Source organism: Sus scrofa, chromosome 5, assembly GCF_054392235.1.
Source record: "Sus scrofa isolate SSC_HxYL_T2T_F1_AM1 chromosome 5, Sscrofa_HxYL_maternal_Yorkshire_Landrace_v2.0, whole genome shotgun sequence".
Classification (NCBI taxonomy): domain Eukaryota; kingdom Metazoa; phylum Chordata; class Mammalia; order Artiodactyla; family Suidae; genus Sus; species Sus scrofa.
The window spans coordinates 69,935,691-69,945,356 of record NC_139387.1 but is presented as its reverse complement, the minus strand read 5'-3'; positions in this window follow the sequence as shown (position 1 = coordinate 69,945,356).

The window sequence follows — 9,666 nt, the reverse complement described above, 5'->3', positions numbered from 1 at the left end:
TTTGAAAATAAATATTTTTAATTTAATTTTTAAAATTAAAAAAATAAAAATAAATTTTAAGAATTAAATTAAAAATAAATTGCTTTAAAATTAATTACATTTTATAATTTACTTATTTATTTTTATTTTTATTTTTTTGCCTTTTTTAGGGCTGCCCCTGCAGCATATGGAGGTTCCCAGGCTAGGGGTCGAATCAGAGCTGTAGCCACCGGCCTATGCCAGAGCCACAGCAACACAGGATCCAAGCCGTGTCTGCGAACTACACCATAGCTCACGGCAACGCCAGATCCTTAACCCACTGAGCAAGACCAGGGATTGAACCCGCAACCTCATGGTTCCTAGTCGGACTCGTTAACCACTGTGCCACAATGGGAATTCCACATTTTTTAATTTAAAAAATTAAAACAAATATAAAATAAAAAGATAATTTAATTTTTAAAATTGTTAATAAAAAATAAATTTAAAAAGAAACAACAACAACAAAATCTTGACTAATATCATATGGATTTAGTATTGGTTGCACATCATGTGTGGTATGGAATTTATAATGAGGAAAGAATGGATGTTCCTCAAATCTGAGAAATTCATGGTGTATCTTCACTTGTTCATTCTCTCTCTTCATGTTACATCATATTGTAGTTTATCTGTGTAATCAAGAATTCAGCTTGGGAGTTCCCATCGTGGCGCAGTGGTTAACGAATCCGACTAGGAACCACGAGGTTGCAGGTTCGATCCCTGCCCTTGCTCAGTGGGTCAAGGTTCCGGCGTTGCCGTGAGCTGTGGTGTAGGTCGCAGACGTGGCTAGGATCCCTCGTTGCTGTGGCTCTGGCGTAGGCTGGTGGCTACAGCTCCGATTGGACCCCTAGCCTGGGAACCTCCATATGCCACGGGAGTGGCCCAAGAAATGGCAAAAAGACACACACACAAAAAAAGAATTCAGCTTGGATTTGTACCCAGTTCCTGGGAGGTAGCCTCTAAACCCTTAGAATTTTCCAAGTAACAAGTGTGTTTTTTTTTTTTAATGCGATGAACCCTGACACTTTCTGCTAATGAAGTCATTCATAGTGGGCCCCTCGATACTTGATATAACAAGGTGATCTGAGACGGGGACTGGATACACCAAGAAAGACCAACCAGGAATAGAGGGTTGGGGTTTTGAGCCATGAACAATCAGCCAGACAGGGGAGGGATGCTGGAGACTGAATTTGAACTTGTGGCAAATAACTCAATCAAACCCACCCATGTAATGAACCCCAATGAAAACTGGGCACTGAAGCTCAGGTGAGGTCCCCGGTTGGCAATAATCATCTGTATATTATGACATTACATTAATACATTAATGTGCTAGGGAGGCGACCCATCTGGGGAACAATGAAAACTTCACATTTGGGACCCTCCCAGACCTTGTCCTATGCATCTCTCCCCCTGCCTGATTCTGAGCTATGTGCTTTTGCTATAATAAAACTTTAATCATAAGAATGGATGGCAGGAGTTTCCTGGTGGCACAGTATATTTAGGATCCAGCATTGTCACTACTGTGGCGAGTGTTTGATCCCTAGCCTAGGAACTTCTACATGCCATGGGTGTGGCCAAAAAAATAAAATGTTTTTTAAAAATATATATATTGGAGTTTCTGTTGTGGCCCCGTGATAATGAACCCCAATAATATCCATGAGGACTTGGGTTCGCTCCCCAGCCTCACTCACTGGGTTAAGCATCTGGAGTTGCCATGTGCTGTGGTATAGGTTGCAGATGTGTCTCAGATCCCACGTTGCTGTGGCTGTGGCATAGGCCGGCAGCTAAAACTCCGATTTGAACCCTAGCCTGGGAACTTCCAAATGCCTTGGGTGCAGCCCTAAAAAGACAAAAATTTACATTTAAATTTAAAAAGTATACACTATTAACAGGGTAGATGTCTTTTCTACCACTTTATATGTCTAAGGCCATACCACCCTGAATATGCCTGATCTCGTCCACCACTTAATAAATAAGCATGAAAAGTCAGAATTTGCTTTTTTTCCTACTAGCAACAACAGAATTCCTTCATCATCTTGCCTCTGCCCTCCAAAACGCTTTCATTCCATCCTACCATTTTTAGCACAGAGACCTTAAACATCTCACTCTGTCACAGGACATCCTGCCAGGTCACCACATGGATGATATCATGCAGATCCCATGAGGAGGGCAGGACAATCTGGTACCTCATATGCCATTGGCAGCACCTTAATGTTGTGGGACGCCTCAGGCCAATGAACTTCTAAGTGGTCTAGACAATGGTTCTTTGTGTGGTCCCCATACTTCATCAGCATCACCTGGGTAGTTGTTAGACATGCAGATTCTTGGGCCCAACCCTGGATTGATTGAATCAGAAGTTTGGGGGAACAGCCCATAAATCCGTGTTTAAACAAGCCCTCCAGGTGATTATTTATTTATTTTTTTTTTTTTCTGTGCTCAGGCCAGGGACTGAATCTGCACCACAGCAGCAACTTGAGCCACTGCAGTGACAACACCAGATCCTTAACCCAGAGCACTACAAAGGAAATCCCCTCTGAGGATATCGGGGTCATTTAAATATCCCCTCCAAAATGAAAGTGATAGCACTTCCGCAATATATTTAGAGAATTACTTGAAAGCACTTATACCAAAGATGTTTATGAAAGTGGTACCTGCAAGATACCTTGAGAGGTTGATGGACATGCTTCTCTGTCTTCCCTGTGTTGTATATAGAGAAGTGTGTAAGCACATGTTACAAGATGTTTATGAAAGTGGATACACTGTTGGATACATTGGGAGGAGAGTTTGTTCACAAATGGAAAAGAGAGCTCTCCTCTACTGCAATTAGAGATGCGGATTTCTTAATTAAAAATAAAAAAATCAGGAGTTCCCGTCATGGCGCAGTGGTTAACGAATCCGACTAGGAACCACGAGGTTGCGGGTTCGGTCCCTGCCCTTGCTCAGTGGGTTAACGATCCGGCGTTGCCGTGAGCTGTGGTGTAGGTTGCAGACGCGGCTCGGATCCCGCGTTGCTGTGGCTCTGGCGTAGGCCGGTGGCTGCAGCTCCGATTGGACCCCTAGCCTGGGAACCTCCATATGCCGCGGGAGCGGCCCAAAGAAATAGAAAAAAAGACAAAAAAAAATAAAAAATAAAAAATAAATGCATACAAAGCGGATGAAACAAGGCTTGGAAAAATTCTCAGAAAGGAGTTAGAACTAAGACTTCTGCCTAATCAGAATTGTTGCAAAACTGTAAATTAAATGAAAGGGAAACTGGAAAGAGACCACCCATTGGTAAGACCTCTCCCCGAGCTTTATTTTTTTATTTTTTATTTTTTGTCTTTTTTGCCATTTCTTGGGCCGCTCCCATGGCATATGGAGGTTCCACTGGCCTACGTCACAGCCACAGCAGTGCAGGATCCGAGCCACATCTGCAACCAACACCACAGCTCATGGCAACGCCGGATCCTTAACCCACTGAGCAAGGCCAGGGACCAAATCCGCAACCTCATGGTTCCTAGTTGGATTTGTTAACCACTGAGCCACGATGGGAACTCTGCTCCCCAAGCTTTAGATTAAAAGAATAAAAACCAGTACAAAAGTATAAGGTGAATCTGGAATATCTTTTTCCATCAAACATCAAGGAATTAGATAAACTATTTTTCAACATCACCAAAATGGCAATGTAGGAGACCACAGCCTCTGTCCATATAAAAAAGATTAATGATTAAGCAGTTATCCATTAACAAAAGCAACTCCACCGGCATGCTAGGGAGTCCACTTAAGAAATTTCAAGAGTTCCCATCGTGGCACAGCGGAAACGAATATGACTAGGAACCATGAAGTTGCAGGTTTGATCCCTGGCCTCAATCAATGGGTTAAGGATCCAGCATTGCTGGATTGTGGTGTAGGTCACAGATGAGGCTTGGATCTGGTGTTGCTGTGGCTCTGGCATAAGCTGGCAGCTGTGGGTTCGATTAGACCCATAGCCTGGGAACCTCCATATGCCGCAGGTGTGGCCCTAAAAAGTAAAAATAATAATAATAATAATAAATTTCAACCTTAGAAAACTAAATATAGAACTACCATATGACCCAGCAATCCCACTCTTGGGCATATGTATGGACAAAATTTTCCTTGAAAAAGATACATGCACCTGTATGTTCATTGCAGCACTATTCACAATAGCCAAGACATAGAATCAACCTAAATATCCATCAATAGATGAATGGATTAAGAAGATGTGGTGTATATATACACAATAGAATACTACTCAGCCATAAAACAAAACAAACAAAATAATGCCATTTGCACCAACATGGATGGAACTAGAGACTCTAACACTGAGTGAAAATAAGCCAGAAAGAGAAAGACAAATACCATATGATATCACATACCTGGAACCTAATATACAGCACAAACGAAACTTTCCACAGAAAAGAAACTCATGGACTTGGAGAACAGACTCGTGGTTGCTGAGAGGAAGGGGGAGGGGGAGGGAATCTGGGGTTAATAGATGCAAAATATTGCATTTGGAATGGATAAGCAATGAGATCCTGCTATATAGCACAGGGAACTATATCTAGTCACTTATGATGGAACGTGATGGAGGATAATGTGAAAAAAAGAATATATATATATATACATGTGACTGGGTCACTTTGCTGTACAGTAGAAATTGACAGAACACTGTAAACCAACTATAATGGAAAAAATAAAAATTATTAAAAAAAAAAGAAATTCAGCAACACAGTGGAACAAAAAACCTAATAATAGTCATGCAAGAAGAAATGGAAGAGAGTCATTCTGCTTGCTTCAGCCTGTGCGCGTGCGCGCGCGCGCGCGCGCACGCGCACACACACACACACACACACACACGCCCCCGCCCCAGCTGAAATCAACATTGTTTAGCACCAAGGAGGAAATTCCCAGATGAAAAGAGTTCCCCTTATCAAAAAAGAAAGAGCAGGGAGGAGTTCCCGTTGTGGCACAGTGGTTAGTGAATCCGACTAGGAACCATGAGGTTGTGGGTTCGGTCCCTGCCCTTGCTCAGTAGGTTAACTATCCGGCGTTGCTGTGAGCTGTGGTGTAGGTTGCAGACGCGGCTCGGATCCCGTGTTGCTGTGGCTCTGGCGTAGGCCGGGGGCTGCAGCTCCGATTCAACCCCTAGACTGGGAACCTCCATATGCCACGGGAGCAGCCCAAAGAAATAGCAAAAAGACAAAAAAAAAAAAAAAAAAAAGAAAGAAAGAGCAGGGTGAGTGATCAACTTCCCTAGCCTATCAGGACAATGCAAGAAGGTTCCACTTCAGTTTTACCCTACACAGACCACCAAAGCTGAGATATGTAGAATCAGCTAGGAACAAGGAAGAAAAGCAGGATTTACCAATAACAGCCACACAGCTGGAGAGATCACAGTTCAATGACCTGTTCTACAGACAATATCAGTAGATTTTGCCACTGCAGAAACTGTTGGAACCACAGTGAACCGCCCACAGATTTCATTAGTTTTCATACCCACATTTCATATTCATATTGCCAGCCACTTGCATCCCTCCCTACTCCCTCCAATGCCCAACATCCATCTTCACTGGAGCCCTTGAACCACACTGGCAGCCCACCCAGGCTTCTGCAGCTGAAAAAAAACAAGATGCCATCACAGATCCCAGCAAGTGACCCTAAATACCTTGTGCACACTTGAGACTGACCTTCCTCTCCAGCTGTGCTCTTACATACTGCCAGCCTGACGTCTATCACCAGTTTCCTCTGCAGTTCACACACCCCAAGGGAAAGACAACACTGCCAGAGGAGACAGCTGGGGCTCCCACAGCTGCCAGTGAACCCAGAGTTGGCTTTGACCCTTGCCGTCTGTCCTGGCCTCCAACACTGCATGTGTATTTACAACAGGCCCAGACACTTCACAGGCACCTGCAGCTCATCCCCACCCAAGTGTGTGCATACCACCAGCTCCAGCCACCACCACTACCTGTCATAGTCCCCAGCCACTGGACCTGGATGCACCACTGAGGACCCCCAAAGCCTTCACTGCCCCTTTGAGCCCCCTGCAGTGTTCACTAGGGATCATGCAGCTGTTGATGCTGAGGATCACGACAGCCTGAACAGAAGATATAAAATGTCCCCGCCCTGACCCTGACCCAGTGCAACTACACACCCCAGCACTTGGCACCCTGCATCACTAGACCTGGGGTTACAGCATGCTTCGGCAAGCCCCTACCCACAGCGAAAGTCTTCCCTTACCAAAGTCAGTCCATAAATCTGGAAGAAGTGACTGCTTCTTCAGATATTCCCACACCTATGCTAGGCTAAAAGGATAATGAAGAACCAGGGAAACATGTAAAGGAACCCAATAAACCTCCAGTAAATGGTCCCCAAAAAAACAGAGTTCCAGGAATTACAAATAAGTGTACCAAAGAGGCCTAGAGAGCTGTAAAAGAACATAGACAAAAAACTTAATGATATCAGAAAAACAATACAAGAAAAAAGTAAGAAGTTCAACAAAGAGCTAGAACATTAAGAAAACCAAATAGAAATTTGGGAGCTGAAGAAATTCCCATTGTGGCTCAGCAGGTTAAGAACCCAACTAGTATCCATGAGAATGCAGGTTGATCCCTGGTCTTGTTCAGTGGGTTAAGAACCCAGCATTGCTGCAAGCTGCAACATAGGTCACAGATGAGGCCCGGGTCCAGCTTGCTGTGGCTGTGGTGCAGGTTGGCATCTGCAGCTCAGATTCAACCCCAGCCCGGGAACTTCCATGTGCCACAGGTGCAGCCGTAAAAAGAAAGAAAGAAAGAAAAAAAAAAGATGAAGAAGAAATTTTAGAGCTGAATACAATTATTGAAGAATTGAATGAAGAGCTCCAAAAGCCGACATAACCAAGCAGAAAAAAAGAATCTGTGATCTAGACAACAGATCAATTGAATAGGAGCAAAAAGGATAAAAAAAAAAAAAAAAAAAAAAAAGAACAAGATGGAAGAAAAGAAGCCTATAGTACTTATGAGAAACCATTAAGATAAATATTCTACCCATTACTAGAGTACCAAAAGGAGAAGAAATGGAGAAAGGGATAGAAAGATATTTAAAGAAACAATGGCTAAAAATATCCCAAAGCTAGGAAAAGATTTGGACATCCAAATTCATGAGGCAAAAAGTCACCTCAAAATCTCAATCCAAAAAATCTCCTAGGCACATTATAGTGAATCTATCTAATGAGTTCCCACTGTGGTGCAATGGGATCAGTGGTGTCTTGGAAACACTGGGATGCAGGCTCGATCCCTTGCCCAGCACAGTGGGTTAAGGATCCAGTGTTGCTGCAGCTGTGGCTTAGGTTGCAACTGCGGCTCAAATCTGATCCCTTGCCTGGGAACTCCATATGCCATGGGGCAGCGAAAAAAGAAAAAGAAAAAGGAATTCCCTGGTGGCCTAGTGGTTAAGGATCCTGCCTTGTCACTGCTGTGGCTCTGGTTCAATACCTGACCCTGGGAACTTCTGCATGCTCTAAGTGTGGCACAGGGAAAAAAAAAAAAAAAAATGCTAGGTCGAGGGAGGAAACTGGTCAGGTGCAGCTCTAAAAAGACAAATAATAATAATAATAAAGTATTGAAAGAAAAAAACAACTTACCCATCAAAGTTGTCATTTAGAAATGAGACAAGAAAAAGACCTTCCCTAACAGAAAAAGTTGAGGGACTTCATCACCACTAGAACTGCCTTAAATGCTGAGAGGAGTTCTGAAGCTCAGGTGAGAGGATGGTAATTAGTACCATGAAAACATTCAACACACTGATACAGGTAAGCATACAGTTAGAATCAGATATTCTTTTTTTTTTCTTTTTTCCTTTTTTGGCCACACCCTCAGGCATATGGAAGTTCCTGGGCCAGGGCTCAAGTCTGAGCTACATCTGCACCCTACACCACAGCTGTAGCAACACCAGATCCTTAACCAACTGCACCAGGCCAGTATTGAACCAGCATGCCACAGAGACAAGCTGGATCATTAACGCACTGCACCACAACAGGAACCCCAAGGCCAGCATTACCTTAATGCCAAAGCCAGATAAGGCCAATGTCTCTGATGCATACAGATATAAAAATTCTTGGAGTTCCCGCTGCAGTGCAGTAGAAACAAATCCGACTAGGACCCATGAGGTTGCAGGTTTGATCCAGGGCCTCACTCAATGAGTTAAGGATCTGACATTGCTGTGGTGTAGGTTGCAGAAGTAGTTCAGATCTGATGTTGCTCTGGCTGCAGTATAGGCCGGCAGCTATAGTTCCAGTTCGACCCCTAGCCTGGGAACCTACATATGCCATGGGTGCAGCCCTAAAAAAAGCAAAAAAAAAAAAATTTCTCAACAAAATATTAGCAAAGCAAATTCAACAGCACATTTAAAGGGTCATATACCATGATCAAGTGGGATTCATCCCTGGGATACAAGGATGGTTCACCAAACACATACACAAATTATTAAATGTGATATACCATTTTAGTAAAATGAAGGCAAAAACCACGAGATCATGTAAATAGAAAAGAAAAAGCATTTGACAAATTACAACATCTTTTCATGATAAATATTCTCAACAGGTTGGGTAGAGAAGGAAATACCTGAACATGATAAAGGCCATAAATGACAAGACCACAGCTAACATCATACTCAATGGTTAAAGTTTAAAAGCTTTTCCTCTAAGATCAGGAACAAGACAAGGGGACCACTCTCACTACTCCTACTCAACATAGTCCTAGAAGTCCCTGTTAAAGTGATCAGGCAATAAAAAGATACAAAAGCCATCCAAATCAGTAAAGAAGAAGTAAAACTGTCTCTGCAGATGATATGACTTTATTCTTTGGAAATCCTAAGGACTCACCCGAAAAACTGTTAGAACTAATAAATCAATTCAAAATAAACATATAAAAATCAGTTGCTTTTCCATATAGTACTAATAAAACAACAACAAAAAAAACCAAAATACAGAAAACAATCCTATTCACATTAACATCAAAAATAATAAAATATTTAGGAATAAATTCAAGAGGTTGAAATTTCTGTATAGAGAAAAACTACATTGATTAAAGAAATTGAAGACACACAAAAAGGAAAGATATCCTTTGTCCATGGATCAGAAGAATTAATATTGTTAAAATGTCCATACTAACCAAACCAATTACAGATTCAACACAACCTCTATCAAAATTCCAATGGCGGAGTTCCCGTCGTGGCGCAGTGGTTAACGAATCTGACTAGGAACCATGAGGTTGCGGGTTCGGTCCCTGCCTTTGCTCAGTGGGTTGCCGTGAGCTGTGGTGTACATTGCAGACGCGGCTCGGATCCCGCGTTGCTGTGGCTCTGGCGTAGGCCAGTGGCTACAGCTCCGATTCAACCCCTAGCCTGGGAACCTCCATATGCCATGGGAGCGGCCCAAGAAATAGCAACAACAGCAACAACAAAAAGACAAAAAAAAAAAAAAATTCCAATGGCCTTTTCTGCAGAAATAGAAAGAAAAAAAAAAATCCCAAGACTTGTGTAGTAACACAAAAGACTGCAAAAAAGTAATACCCAAAGCAAGCATGAGAAAAAAGAATAAAGCCAGAGGCATCATGCTTCCTAATTTCAAATAATACTACAAAGCTATAACTGAAACATTTATAGAACTAGCATATA